The sequence below is a fragment of the Mytilus galloprovincialis genome, chromosome 11 (assembly GCF_965363235.1).
Source record: "Mytilus galloprovincialis chromosome 11, xbMytGall1.hap1.1, whole genome shotgun sequence".
In the NCBI taxonomy this organism is placed as follows: Eukaryota; Metazoa; Mollusca; class Bivalvia; order Mytilida; family Mytilidae; genus Mytilus; species Mytilus galloprovincialis.
Genome location: NC_134848.1, coordinates 21,492,516 through 21,507,282, shown reverse-complemented (window position 1 = coordinate 21,507,282; position 14,767 = coordinate 21,492,516). Strand labels below are relative to the sequence as shown.

Here is a 14,767-nt window from a genome sequence, read left to right as displayed (position 1 = left end):
GGAAGACTCGGAAATTGTGTTGGAAAATTTACATTCTGTACAATGAATGGCAGGAGTGTCAACGACTACCTACTTGTTTCACCTAGCGATTATAAACTTATTAAGAATTTTGATGTGCTGAATTTCAACAAATTTTTCTGATCACACACCATTATTATTTGAACTTGAATTCCGAAATTTCAGACCGGAGTTATCGTTTCCAAAGATTCGCAATTACATAAAGTGGGATATAAAAAGATCTAATGAATATATAGATATTATACAACAAGAACAAAATAATTTATTGTCTTTAGTGAATAACATTACCAATACAAATAACTTAAATCATGCTGTTAAGGAATTTACAAACATCTTATTTGATAGTGCTCATAAAGTTTTTGGTAGATCCTTGTTAATACACCAAGATGAAATTAAAGTTAGGCCGAACAACGAGTGGTTTGATAACAATTGTGCAATTGCTCGTAAAGATTTTCATGTGGCTAGAAACTTTTTCCAACATCACCCGTCAGACGTCAACCGAAAGGCATACGTTATTTCACGAAACAACTATAATAAAATGAAACGAAAAGCACAATTTAAATACAAACGTCAAACAGGTATCGAACTCTGCGACTTAGCTAGTACCGAACCGCGAAAGTTCTGGTCGTCGTTAAAACGAAAAGTGAACAACAAGTGTAAAATTGATAACGAAACCATGATGAAACATTTTGAGTCAATATTAGGAGATAATTCGCAGGATCTATGTGAAGAAGTTCGTAATCTCATAGACAATACGGTATTTGGCGATATAAATGTTACCCAATTAGACTCTGATATAACTGAAGACGAAGTAGTGGCATCAATAAAAAAATGAAGTCCGGTAAAAGTTCAGGTAACGATGGACTAATAAGTGAAATGTTTTCTGCCTGTCCTGACGTATTTGCGCCAATATTAAAGACTCTATTTAATTACATTTATAGTTCGGGAATATACCCAGATTCATGGTCAGAATGTCTAGTAGTTGCTCTCCCAAAGAGTGGTGATCTATCCGATCCTAATAATTATCGTCCGATTGTATTGATCAGTGTTTTATCGAAGCTTTATACAACTATTTTGACAAATCGTTTACTCAGTTGGTCCGAAGAAGAAGACATATTGATCGATAACCAATTTGGATTTAGACCAGGCAAGTCAAATGTAGACGCTATATTTATTTTATTTGGAATAATTTCGCATACACTTCAAAATAAACAAAAACTTTATTGTTCGTTTGTGGATTTCCGTAAAGCGTTCGAAAAAATTAGCAGGAGGATTCTCATTTATAAACTATTACGGAGTGGTGTTAGCTCAAAGTTTGTAACTATGGTTAGATCAGTATATTCATCTGTACAAATGCGTGTCAAAACTGCCGATTTACTGTCCGACTCATTCGAAAATTTTCTTGGTGTAAAACAAGGGGAGCCCTTATCACCTCTACTGTTTTTATTTTTTATAAATGACTTGATTGAAGACATGAATATTAGTCCTTCAGCTGACATAGTTAATATTAATGAAGTTCTGATATACTTAATACTATTTGCAGACGACACTATATTATTTGGGAAATCTCCTGAAATTCTACAGAAACTACTTGATAAACTACTTATTTATTGTAATAAATGGAATATAGAAGTGAATATTAACAAAACGAAAGTTGTTGTATTCAAAAATGGCAAAATTTTTCTACAACAACGAAGAACTAGAAATTGTCGATTCGTATATATATCTTGGTATGTTGATACACTGTAATGGAAAATTTTTAAAAACACAGAAGCGACTAGCCTTACAAGGTTCACGATCTTTGGCAGCTCTGAATAATTCTACAAATGGTTTATACTTGACGAAGAAAAAGAAATGTGATTTGTTCGATAGTATGGTTGCGTCTGTGATAAATTATGCTTCGGAAATTTGGGGTTTCCATCGTGGAAATGATGTTGAAATTATCCATAACCGTTTTTGTCGATCTATTTTGAAACTGGGTAAAAGTACGCCAAATGTATTTTTATATGGCGAACTAGGGCGTTTGCCAATGAATGTAATTAGAAAACAAAAAGTTTTAAAATACTGGTTAAAAATTGTAACTCATAAGCCACTTATTGTGTATGATATTTATATATTGTTACTCAGAGATGCAAATACTGGTAAAACTAATTGGGTTTCTAATGTTCGTGACCTATTGTTTAGTATTGGTTTAAATTTTGTACGGTACCAGCAGTCTGGTATAAATATATCATTAGATGTAATAAAAACTAGGATAAAAGATCAATATATTCAAAGCTGGTCTGCATCTATACAGGATTGTGAGAAACTTGCTATGTACAGAATTTTAAAATTAGATTTTTGTTTTGAAGATTACGTAGATTATAACTATAATTCACATTTTTTCACAAAGCTACGTAGTGGTACTATGAAGTTAAATGTTGAGGTGGGGCGTTATACAAATATACTAAGAGAAAACAGATTATGTACTTGCTGTAATATGAAAAGTGTTGAAGATGAGTACCATTTTACGTTAGTGTGTCCTGTGTATAGACATGTACGGCTGCAGTTTTTACCAAATTATTACTGTTCGTGGCCAAATGTGACAAAACTTATGTATCTGTATCAAACAAAATCTAGATCTTTAGTTGGAAAATTATGTAGTTATTTGAAATCTGCCTGGCAGATTAGATCACATCTAATAAGTTGATAGTTTTTCTATTGGAATATCTTATTATATTGTTCTCTGTTGTTTATTGTGTGTCACAATGTAAATATGTTTGTGTTGCTATAGCATGTAACTACTGCTTTGCAAATAAAGAATTCATTCATTCAAATTAAACGTTAGCGGGCATGTAAATGTTAACACGGCTTACACTACAAACATGTAATTACATCTTTAAAGAATATCGCTCAGACATTACAATCAAAACAAATATATCACCTGTGTTTAAGCATTTTAAATTTAATGCTTTTCAATGATTAATTAATGTGTGCACAAATGTAACTATTGATTAATAGTCTAGTCAGTATAAATGCTATCCAAGTAAGCGATACAAAGAATTAAGAATCAAACTATTTGCAAGAACAACTTTCTAATAAAATAAAATTATTCTTTTATAAATTACAGAAATAAAATCATTCGGAAAATTCAACTGCAACAACTATATCTACTTATCACTAAAACATATGTACTTATCTTATGTCTGAATCAGCCCATCTTTTTTGTGTTCCTTCAGTTCAAATCACGCAATGAACAAATCACGAAAAGCATGCAATTTTATACCAAATAAAAGCGGGAAAACCGCTTACGAAATTATGTAGATAAAAGAAAGACGCTCAAGTTCTTCAAAATTAAAGAAAAGATAACTCTAGTTTAGCAGACGATAATCTTAATTTATAAAATTCATTTAATGCTTAACGATTAGATCTTATAAATGCTGAGTGTATTTACAATATGTTTTATGAATAGAGTTTGTATACCTAAACGAATATCCTTTAGTAAAATGTATCCATTAAACGTGGGTAAAAATTTAAAGCCCATCCAAAGCAATGTAATACAAATACACATATAAATTGACTGTGACGTGACTTTCAACAAGTTACCTGTACACTGAGTTCATGTTGAAATGTGTTATAACTTAACTTTCATTTGGAGGAACTACAAAATAATTGTTATTTTCAATAGACCGCCAAAATGAAGAATCTACAATCCTTTAACGTTTTATGATAAGGAGTAGTATTAAGTTGTGATACTTAGAAAATTCAGAATTAGTCACTCAAGAAAAAGCTCTTAAAACAAAAGAAGGTACTGTAGCAGTTTTGATCTTTATTTCTATCTTTTGCAACATACATTAATTGTTAATATTTTTGTATGCTTATTAATTCATAAAGGTGAAAAACATACTACATCTTTCTTTTGAGTATGAAAAAATAGCTTGGTTCATTTCACCCAGAAAATTCATTATGAAGGAAGTCTATAATAGCTGTGATATTTCAAAAACTTGAAATATATATTTACCCAAGCGTTTGCGCACATTTAACCTAATTATAATTGCAAATAGTTCTCAAACATAATAACATGTGGTATTGATGTCATGTTTGTATATTTCGAGACGATGCAGATAAAAAAGGATGTGTTCTGTGTTGTTTGCTTCGACACATAGACATCTTTTTGTGTGTATGAATATCTGGTATCATTTACATATCATTATAAAATGTTATCAATTCGTTTGACGTGTTTGTATTGTTAAGTTAACCTACTATGACTTAATTGGGAATTGATTCAATTGTATATGTACACTCAATTGTCTTATTTGGTTAGATTTAACTACACACAAAGGCATAAAATTAATAAAACGATCAAAAGACTTTGACACAATACATCGCTAGAAAATTGTTTAAATGACTGAATACGTAGTGGACCCAAGTGCAAATATATTCTCAAGTAATGATCAGAATTTGTCTGACCTGAAATATTTTAGAATCGTTTAATTATTCTTGTTTTATTAATGTAAGTGAATAATTATTTTCATTAACCTTTAACTGAGTAAATATATAACAATGCACTCCTTTAAAAAAATTAAAGTTACTACAGCAAAAAGTAAAATCACAAAAATATTGAATTCCGTAGAAAATTCAAAACGGAAAGTCCGTAATCAAAAGGCAAATTAAAATTTCTTATGAAGTACCCCATGACTATAGATCTCACAAATATCTCTACCTAAGTATTGAGATTATTTTATGTAACTTTACAAAATTTGGAACTTCACTTATTTTCGAAGAGTTTCGTCTAAATGGTGGAATCTTCATAATATTGCACGCAACGGCAAAAATTGTCACATTAAATATAACTATCGTCAACGACTGTCCAGTCGGAAACCAGGTTGAAATAGAACAAAAGAATCGAAGCTCTTTGTTAGTGAAGGCGATAAATGCTCACTGTAATGTTTACTATAGTGACACAAATTTTAAAAGGTAATAAAAACAAATAAAATGACAATTTTTTTCTCAATTACGAAGTGTTTTATTTTAAAAACACCATTTGCATAAGTTTTCAATTGATCTAGTACATAGTTAAGCAGAAAAATAAGATATAAAGTCGACGACATGCCATTGGGTATCTTCCAAGTTGGATGTAGAAAATGCATAACCTCCGATTTAATTTTTTTTTTTTACAACGGACGGAAGACATATCAATCTATTAGTTGAGTAATTTTCGTGTCTGCCCTTCCATTATGTGACTCAAGAACAAATTCCAAAAAATGGGTAACAATTGTATCGAAAAGAGAAAATCGAGTGCCCCTTTTTATGTTAGGGCGTGTTTGAGTGGTATATTTTGTCTTGATATCGTACAAAGAAAGAATATTTCATACATCGTCTCGCTTCAGATTCTATCATATTTATATATCAAAGCTACAGGTTGACTTTATAACATAAAAAAATCAAAGTACTAAAAGATGAAATATATGGGTCAAGTGAAATACCTATCTAATGAATCACAAAAACAGAGTAGGTGTGTTCGAATAGCTATTTTTTTACTAAAGGTACTTGACGACATTCTTTTCAAGTTGGATGATGAAAATGCATATCTTCGAAAAATTTTAACTTTTTTGTCTGTGATAACTAGGGTTTAAAATCATCAACCACTAAACAAAACTAGTCTGCCCTTCCACGAAATATTTCATTAGATTTTTTTTAGATGTTTATAAATTTTTCAAAAATTCCACCTGACAACCGATCAGACAATAGTTTTAAGTTGAATCAATGAAGACACGATCATTAACTGATGCTCATTAGCTAATTGATACATTTGTCTTCTAAAATACAACTGACATATAAGGATCGTAATGGTGCAATGTGGATAAATTTATCGGTTTTCAAGAGAAAAATTAGCAACGCGTCATCCCTTCAATGGCTTCCATTTCTACGATTGTGAAAATGAACTGGCGTAATGGAGAGATAATTTTGACAAAGTAGAATCCTGACTGTGTCAGAACTATGTAGTCTTATAGGAATTTGACCAATATTGGCCTTATACTCGCAATATCTCATCGTTATTTGCCAGGTTTTTTTTAATATGGAAGTCTGAACGTAAAACCAACTCTACATGGGATAATGTCATTTTGTAAGACAGCCTCAACATTCATAGCAAAAACGTTATATTCAGATGCTTATACCATCATGTAGTTATGCTCAACTGCAGTGTTGATTACTAAGAAATCTAAATTATTTCTGCATTCTCTGAAACGCATATCGAATTAGTTGAAATTCACTTGCAAATAAAACATACACAAGATAATGTACAAGGTTATAGATTTTTCCTGTATAAACTGAGCCGTTTGTTAATAACAAATTCTGCTAATTATTAGGCAGAAGGATAAAAACTATCTCACCCAACACGGATCAGTTGATCACACAAAGGCACCCAGATTAACGGAAACTACATATACCTTTTTATACTGCAGACTTGGTGTGATGCCCCAAGCAGAGGTCAGCCAACCGTCATCTGTTCAATCAGAAAGAATAACAGAAGTAATGTTTTCCCCTGGAAACAGTACAAGTTTACCTTTAGGACAGCAATTATACAAATGGTTAATACAACATTTCGATGAAGGTATGTACATACTTTACAGGTTGTGGTTATACATAAAACATATGAATTGTACACATAGAGTGATTATATTAAGTTAAGGTGTGATGCTCATTCCGCAAGGCATTGTGTTCTGAATAAATTACTAATTGGTTGGGTAGCTCTCATTATTTACGAGTTGGTTCAATTATTATTTAATTGGAAACGGTTGCTTTTGCACCCAACCCTTTGTCCACTGGTTAACCTGAGCACGTACCGTATAGCGGGTGTAAAATATAGCGATTTTATTGAAGAAGGTATGCGAAATATTTGGCAGTGTTTATATTGACGGATTCAAAACTTTTATCAAGATCTTTGCATGTGCCGTTTCAAATTGGATTTTTTTGGCGATTTTGTTCTATCCACGAATATAGAAGCTCGTGTCATTTTCCAGTGTGGTTACGTTTTGGTAAACAATGTGAAAATAATGTGTTCCTTAGTTGTAAAACGACTCCGATAACAGAATCCCGACTCAATTACATTGAAAAAAGTGAAAATGAAGATATACTCTCCATTCTTTAGTTTGTAAGTGTGAAGGTAAAGACGTAATTAGATTTTTCAATATGCGAATATGTTTTAACGATTGAACATATTAATTAAGGCAACTGCCGTAATCTGTTTAATTTATCTACTTTAAACTTGTATACTTTTCAAAACAAACACGAACTTAATTCTTTCTTTGTATTCGTTTATCTAATGATATAAAAGACATCCTACTCATATATGACAGTAACATTTATGTCACTGAATATTTGATACTATTAATATGTCTTAGTATTTGAAATTTGTAAATGAAAAATACATAAATTTATAAAGAACAGAAATAATAAATCTCTGGAATGTTTAGACGCCATTGTATTCAGGAGTCGTATTGATATGCAGATAAAATTTAATATAATTTAAATCAAGCACAATAAACTTGACTTTATCATTTGCAGTTGATCATTTAAAGACCTTGTAATTTAAACTTCTCAAAAACATTTTCTAACCAAAATTGATCATAAGATAATTTTAAGATATTCACGTACACGTTTATAATACTGTTTTTAATATTCTGTTGTCTCCTGCTGTGTATATAATAAATGAAACCTACATTGTATAATGCCAGATAATTAAGAAATTATTCTTCAAATCTTTTTCTTTTGCTTAACATTTTGTTTACAGTCGACATAATACTCATACTGGTTATATTCATACTTTTATTTGTGCTTTGTTTTATAAGATCGAAGATTCGTTAATTGATCTATTGTATGAAGCACTACAAAACATTTCTCACTTCTACTTTACTATTCTTGAATTTTACCACATGTTTACTGCAATTTAATGAACAAACTAAAGAGAGTGAAACACAATCAAAGTTCTGTTTACCACTAGTATGTGTATATGATATATTTAACCATATTTCAGAAACAACAGAAAAATTAGTTTCAAACCTGTTAGACGACCAGAAATTAGGCATTTGGTTTTATGACGTCGTTGATATTATTGGCATTAACGCGGAACATAGAAAGGCATGTCAACAAGCATGGATAATGCATGAGATTCTGTTGACTTTCCTCCTTAAAAATACCTACTACTTTATTGGAAGCTCAATTGAAGGTACATTTGCAACAGGTGAGACCTCATCAGAATTTATCGGATTCAAATAAAGTTTTTCCCTAACGGTTAATGTTTTCTCTATTTGTGTATTCATTACTGGATCATAACTGTAATACTTTGATGTATATTTTACCAAGTTATATTGCTTTTGTTTACCTTCAAAATATGCATTACGTGAAATCTTAATCAACCCAACCTATAAATTATATATTTATATCAAGGTGTTCATGCAATCGAAATATATATACATAGACAATAATAGTGCATTGACTTGACATATCAACGATATAAGGATGAGGCTTAGAAACGGGGAAATGCGAGGCTGTGCTGAGCTATTTCCCCGTTTCGGGCCGAATCCTTATATCGTTGATATGTCAAGTCAATGCACTAATATTGTCTTTATACTGCAATCTAAAAAAACATTTTCAATTGTTGTTTAATGCGTTAAGGTTATTTATTTGATTTAAATATTTGGGGAAATCCCCTTTAAAAAGACCTCATATCATGCTCACGGGAAAATTTTCCACACCATGAAATGTACATTTACCTGCATGTTAAAACCCACACTTGATGGTGAACGAAATCATTTGAGTATCGACTTAAATATCAAACATAAGCATAAAATTAATGATTTATAGGCTGCAAACAAAAAATATTAATATATGAAATATGTTTTTCCAATAATTGCAAAAGAAACAAGGTTAAGTCGTTCCACGCATCGTTATGTGCATAGGAAACAAGAACAGGTTGAAGAGGTCGTATGAATAATTAAATGTTAATTCGGCAACTTCTATTTAAATATTCATGAGGAAAATGATATCGGGTCAGTGACTGTTTATGACATAGAAATATATAGTCAACGGATTTTGACTGCTCAAATAGAACGAGTGCAGTATAAATTGAATTTAAAGTTCATTAGTAAATGTTGTATTAAAAACTACTGTGGAGTCATCTGTTAACGTGAGTGCTTATTATAGTGCATTGAAGAAAATATATTACTGAGGATATTTGATTTCGAGGTGTTGTCAACGTATGCTAGCAGAATACTGATACTTCATGGAACATGGAAACCCCTAGTTTTTTGTGGGGTTCGTGTTACTTATTCTTTAGTTTTCTATGTTGTGTCATGTGTACTATTGTTTTTTTCTTTGTCATTTTTAGCCATGGCGTTGTCAGTTTGTTTTCGATTTGTGAGTTTGACTGTCCCTCTGGTATCTTTCGTCCCTCTTTAAAATTCTTGTATTACCCTTACCAACGATATCAAAAATATTTGCCTTTCGTTAAACACTTAACTTACATACTAGAAATTGTCTATTAAATTTTTTTTTTTATTTCGAACAATAGGTGATTTTACTTTAATTGACATAATTAGTTGTGACTGTAGTTTTAAGTCGAACATATTTAAAATATAGCATGTTTAAATTGACAGGTGAGAAACATGACTATGATGTAATGCAATATCATAAAAGTTATCCTGTCTTCGAAAAAATAGGAGGAGATACAATAGGCAGTGACACGATTATTTTAATTATTAGAGAATTAACCACCCCTGCTGGATAAGTCAAACTGCAGCTCGTACTAGATGATATGCAAGGCAAGTTGTCGTTAAATTCAGATATGAAAAAATTTATTCATAAAAATTGTAAAATTGACAAATGTGGAAGAATTTTTCTTCATGAAATTTTCAATTTGCCAGATGAATCCCCGTTTATGTATTCAACAGAAAATAAACCCGCTATAAAGACGAAAAACTATTATGGTCCATCTTTTGATAATAATATAGCTTGTCGATTCAAAACATGGCCTACTTTTGCAAAGGAATGGATTTCCCGCAACAGATTTTTTGGATGGCCGACGAATAGTATGGTTCAACAGCTGTCTTTACTTTGATTTTTCGTTGTCAAAAAAGGTCATCCTCTATCACCGGAAAAGGATTTAGAATGGAGAGCATCGTTTTCTTTGCAAGAACGACAACTCATGTTTAGTCTTACAGATGTACAACACAAATGTTACACTGTACTTAAGATGTTCAATCGAGAAATTATAAAATCTGACTGTATAACCTCATACCATTGGAAGACATGTCTTTTTTATGTGATTGAACAGAATAGCAGCATTATTTGGAAAAAGGAAAAGCTATTTGTATGTATGAATATTTGTATCTTGTTAATGTTGACATGGGTCAACAGTGAGTATTGTCCAAATTATTTTATTCCTGAGGACAATTTATTTGTTGGAACGCTTATTGAAAGTCAGAAATTAAAATTAGAAAGCAAACTAAAGGAACTTTTAAGAGACGGATTAAATTGTTTGGTAAAAATCAAAGCAGGCAACATATGCGAATATTATTTGACACGAGATTCGCTTAAAGATTTTAAACTGCTACAGTCAAATAGTGAGCATGACTTTAAAAAAGCCCTATACAAGAGCTGGAGGGATAGCATTGTTATATCATTGGAAATTTTCAATCACAAAATACTTGACCGATATATATATCATGCTCACAATGACGTTTTAATTTTCATTCAGGACCTGTGGAGCATGTTAAAGCGTATTATCGATACTCCCCCCCCCCCCATTACTGAACACACAACAAAAGAAACAAAAAAATCGCTGTCATCTTTGTTACCCCACATCTACACGTGTTTAGCTAGTAGCATTGCTGCGATAGCTATTCAGAATACTAATATCAAGGTTAGAGATTTTCTGTTACTCGGATCGTTTACATACTTTTTGAAAGGTAATTTACCTGGAAAACTGAAATTTATATCCGTACTGTACTCTTTAGGGTTATATGAAGAATGTGAATGGTACATAGACCAACTTGATGAGGGACATATAAAAAATGCTCCATCTTTTTGTGGTTGTAGAATCTTAAACGATAATGTACTAGAGACTAGTATGAATATAACACCACAGAAATATGTGTCTACATGTGTGTCGTTTTTGTCGGCGGAACTCCAAATAACCCCAGATGCATTGAAATATGAGATGTTCAGGTATTTCGGTATATCTGTCACGAAAGAAGAAAGAGCTCACACATTTTGCCAATGGCATTACAGGGCCGTTGTTGACTGCAATTTTTATTTTTTATTTCTCAAATTTTTAATTAAACAAAAACGCAGGAGGATCGAAAAGTGTTCATATATCTATGACGAGTTAAATCTATTGTTATCAAGACAGCAAGTCAGGCATCGCGATGTAGCTCTTAACTTGATGGCTTGGATACATATGTCCATTCTTGAAACTCCAGCAGCATTATATTTTTTAACATTGTCATGGAACTACATGAATTCCCTGGATTTATGTCTATGTATAATAACAGAGGAAATGAAACGGAAACAGTTCCAATTCAATGCTGCAAAGCTTCATGCTTTGGTTGTGTTGTATAAAACGTGGTTTGTAATGAATACCTCGAGCAACATATTCTGTTTTCATTGCTATTCAGCAAAGAAAAAAAACTTTAAAAAATGTAGCAACTGCAAAATATCCACGTATTGTTCCAAACAATGTCAAAAAAATGATTGGAAGATTCATAAAGTGGTTTGTAAAATTGTAAAAACGTATCACAATATATAATTGTTTTATTAACAACTAACAACATGTAACATTTGTTAAATTTATTGGGATAAAAGAACAGAGATTACACAATGGGAATAAATAACAGAAATTTTACTCTGTCACCTCAGTAAAAAAAAATGTTTCTTATCAAGTATTTATGAATAATTGAGGAAATCAGACGCATATGACACTCGAATCAGCCGAATAACAATGCCAAATCAAGTTTACAGGAGAAGGCCCTCGAATGAATTATCTTGTTCTCAGTTTTCTTTAAGTTTTTAAAGTCTACGAGTTCTAATGTGAATATCTAAACATTTGTGCTAAAGATATCTAATTTTAGGAATGACATATTAATGCATGACATCATAAAGCAATGTTTGTTTACACTTGACGTTCAGAATTATGGATTTTTTTAAATCTTATAACAATGTTAACGCTGTGCTCAAACTGAATTTAAGTGGAAACATGGCAAAAAAGACATTTGTTAATCTTGTATTATTTTTGATTTTAGTTTCTTGTGTACAATTTGGAGTTTAGTATGGCGTTCATTATCACTGAACTGGTATATATATTTGCTTAAGGGCAAGCTGAAGGACGACTCCGGGTGCGGGAATTTCTCGCTGCATTGAAGACATGTTTGTAACCTTCTGCTGTTGTCTGTTCTATGGTCGGGTTGTTGTCTCTTTGACACATTCCCCATTTCCATTCTCAATTTTATTAAATAGATATAGGAAGATGTGGTGTGAGTGTCAATGAGCCAACTCTCAATCCAAAAAACAATTAATTAAATGCTTGCTTTCATCGTAAAAATGGTAAATTGGCAAGAATAAACTTGATTAAACCGTATTATTTGTTTTTATTTCAGTACATCATTTATAATTGATTTTGTCAATACTACCAAACAGACGATTGCTAACTAAGGTGATTTATTTGAGATATATAATTATATTTATTTGGTTAGTATGCACACAACGCTTCAATACGGAATTCTATTGGTGCTTTGGTATTATAGTTTTTTAAGGATTTATTCGACAACAACAGATTTGTTTAAGACATGTGATATGTGAGCAGTATCTTTCTCAATCCAAAATACCAAAAGAACTGAAATATTTCCAATATGTGATGAAATATTAAATCCATATCAAATATATAATATTGTTCTTTTCATCATTTACTTGTCATCACAGCCAAGTTAAACGTTTTAATCTGGTTTGTTAGTCGATGGTTTGCCTTCAATGAACTTAACATTGGAAATTAATAAGCAGATGTGGATTAGGGTTGCAGGACCCCTTATATGGAGTTAAATATTTGATAAATGCATTACTTGTTACAAAAATTACTTCAAATATTGACTTGCTTGGGGTCGTCTTATGTTTTTTGAAAATCCTGTATCCGCTACTGATAAGACACATGATATATGGTCCTGTCTACAAAAAGCTTATGTTCATGTTTACTTTCTCTTCGATTAAGAGAAAGGGGTTTGGCTCTGAATCATTTAACGGAAAATAAATATACTGAAATCTGGAATATACTCTGATTTACAAATATATTTTCTACTCCTGTAACAAGAAAAATGTACTACTCCGTTGATATATAGAAAAGTTCCATATCATTCAAACCACTCTCATAGGTTTGATTTCGTGGTTCGTATCGACCACACGTTACAATCGAACATGGGTTGCTTCCAATGTCGAATGTAAAAAAAATGATATGCTTTAGAGTAGATAAAACTCATATTTAATGTCTACGTTTTATCAATATAGATTACGAAGATATCGTATACTTCCAATGAGACAGCTCTCTCCCAGAGACCGAGTATAAAAGTAAGCTATTATAAGTCAACATACGGCATTCAGCGATAAAAGAAATCTACGATTCCCTTTTTGTTTTATAGCAAAAGCTCATAGATCGAAAATAAACTGACAATGTCATTGCTTAAAATGGAAAAGACAAATAATAGTACCCGAGACACAACATACAAAACTGAAGACTAAGCAACAGGAACCCCACAAAAACTGGGGATGATCGCATGTGCTCCGGAAGGGTAGGAAGATACGAATTCACATATCCTCTGTGTTATTATTTTATTGCAATTTTGAATCGACAACGGTAGTGGATTTTTGTTTTTTGAAGCCATTACCAAAAATTGCAAATATTGTTATTACATTGAAATAAAATCAATACAAAAAAAATACAACTGCAAATTATCTGACTTTCCGATTTGCCCTAGACAATGTTTTGGAGAAGTAACTTGAGATTGAAATGTCTGTTATATCAAACAAAATAGTCTATACAAAAGTGCAGTCAAACAATTCTCAGAATTCCAAATAAGTCAAGATGAATTAATAAAAGTACACAAATGGCATCTGCAAGGAATAAACGCTTACATAAACTTTAATGTATGAATATAGATATACATATAGGGACCAACCAACTGTCAATTGTTAATACAAAAAAAAACATTATTAAATGTACCAGTTTTATCACAAATAGCTTTTCAACACTTCGTATGTGACGTCATTGTTATGACTTTTTGCGTTCAGGCCTTGACTGAGTCGGGTGTGTCTATTTTCTGAGTTGGTCTTCAATGTATTATGTATTCGGGTTTTGTTTTCTGTAATTAGTTAAGACGTCAGATTTATCATGTAAATCTTTTATATTCATTTGATAAAATTTACTGTTTGCAATAGCATAAATTGTTCTACATAGTAAGGGTGTTCTTATCACAAGCAGAAAACCCTAGCCGTATTTGGCACAACCTTTTTCAACTTTTGATCCTCAGAGCTGTACAGCTTTGTACCCTTTTTTTGACTTTCGTACTTTTTCGTATATCTGGGCGTCACTGGTAAGTCTTGTGTTGACGAGGCGCGTTTTTGACGTATTGAATTTTAAACCCCTGATGCCTTTTATTATCTATTATTCATGTGTTTCTTTGCGTAATACGTTCTCCTATTTATTTTGTATTGTAGTCCTATATTA

At 31.6% G+C, this 14,767-nt stretch overlaps 1 long non-coding RNA gene across 1 annotated transcript; it reads left to right on the top strand.

Moving 5' to 3' along the window:
• The first annotated feature begins 3,178 nt into the window (after positions 1-3,178).
• On the top strand, positions 3,179-12,873 carry LOC143051853 (uncharacterized). The gene is made up of 4 exons (XR_012970925.1): positions 3,179-3,805; positions 6,465-6,613; positions 8,036-8,242; positions 9,657-12,873. It is a non-coding gene; the product is annotated as an uncharacterized LOC143051853 (long non-coding RNA).
• Positions 12,874-14,767: the final 1,894 nt, after the last annotated feature.